Genomic DNA, 1,101 nt, shown 5'->3' on the forward strand with positions numbered 1-1,101 from the left:
ATGGCACGGTTCCCCACGCAGCACTACACTAAGGTCTGTACGTCGAACTCTGTCATCAATAAATATTAATTGATGAGATCTTGATTATAAAAAGGTTCTTCTTCAAGTTAAATATAGATCGCGCTGTCTGTTTTGTCAATATCAGAAACTTCAATCAAATTGTGACCGGTAATTCTCTAAATAGCCAGTCATCAACATCTATAGCGATAAACATCGGAAATACTCCAGATTGAGATTTTCACTCTGCAGCGGAGTGTGCGCTGATATGAAACTTCCTGGCAGATTAAAACTGTGTGCCCGACCGAGACTCGAACTCGGGTCCTTTGCCTTTCGCGGGCAAGTGCTCTACCAACTGAGCTACCGAAGCACGACTCACGCCCGGTGCTCACAGCTTTACTTCTGCCAGTACCTCGTCTCCTACCTTCCAAACTTTACAGCAGCTCTCCTGCGAACCTGGAGAGCTTCTGTAAAGTTTGGAAGGTAGGAGACGAGGTACTGACAGAAGTAAAGCTGTGAGTAGCGGGCGTGAGTCGTGCTTCGGTAGCTCAGTTGGTAGAGCACTTGCCCGCGAAAGGCAAAGGTCCCGAGTTCGAGTCTCGGTCGGGGACACAGTTTTAATCTGCCAGGAAGTTTCATCGGAAATGCTGTTATTATTTTTCTTTAATTAGCTCCGTTTTGACAGTGTACCACATTGTGCAGCCAGGTTTTGAAAGAAGGCTGCAGGGAGAAGTCCGAAATGTCAGACCAATAGATTCTACAAGAAGTTTTTTCCATCGACGATAACGGCCCCCAAAACCTTCGTTCGTAAGTCACAGTTTATTCTGTCGACTCAACGTCTACAAGTGCGTTCTTTGCGACTGTAGCCTCCTCTGGCAGGTAATTAATCTCCTCTGTTTGCTACGGTCTCCCAATGGGGAAGTGTCGTAGCCACGAAAAGAAATGTAACCGCGCCACGCACTACCTCTAAATACCTGACTCGTGAATCCTTCACTCCCTCTGGAGCACGACTGCCACTGAAACAGCAGAACCACTAGCGTCTCAGCCACCGCGTCCCTCAGGACGCCCCAGGAAAGCTCTCAGCTTCCATCCGCAGAAAACCTG

General features: G+C 48.0%; 1 non-coding gene across 1 annotated transcript; it reads left to right on the forward strand.

The window, feature by feature from the left end:
• Positions 1–534: 534 nt before the first annotated feature.
• Trnas-cga lies at positions 535–609 on the forward strand. Its single transcript has one exon. It is a non-coding gene; the product is annotated as a tRNA-Ser (tRNA).
• The last annotated feature ends 492 nt before the right edge of the window (positions 610–1,101 follow it).

This window comes from Schistocerca americana, chromosome 6 (assembly GCF_021461395.2).
Source record: "Schistocerca americana isolate TAMUIC-IGC-003095 chromosome 6, iqSchAmer2.1, whole genome shotgun sequence".
In the NCBI taxonomy this organism is placed as follows: Eukaryota; Metazoa; Arthropoda; class Insecta; order Orthoptera; family Acrididae; genus Schistocerca; species Schistocerca americana.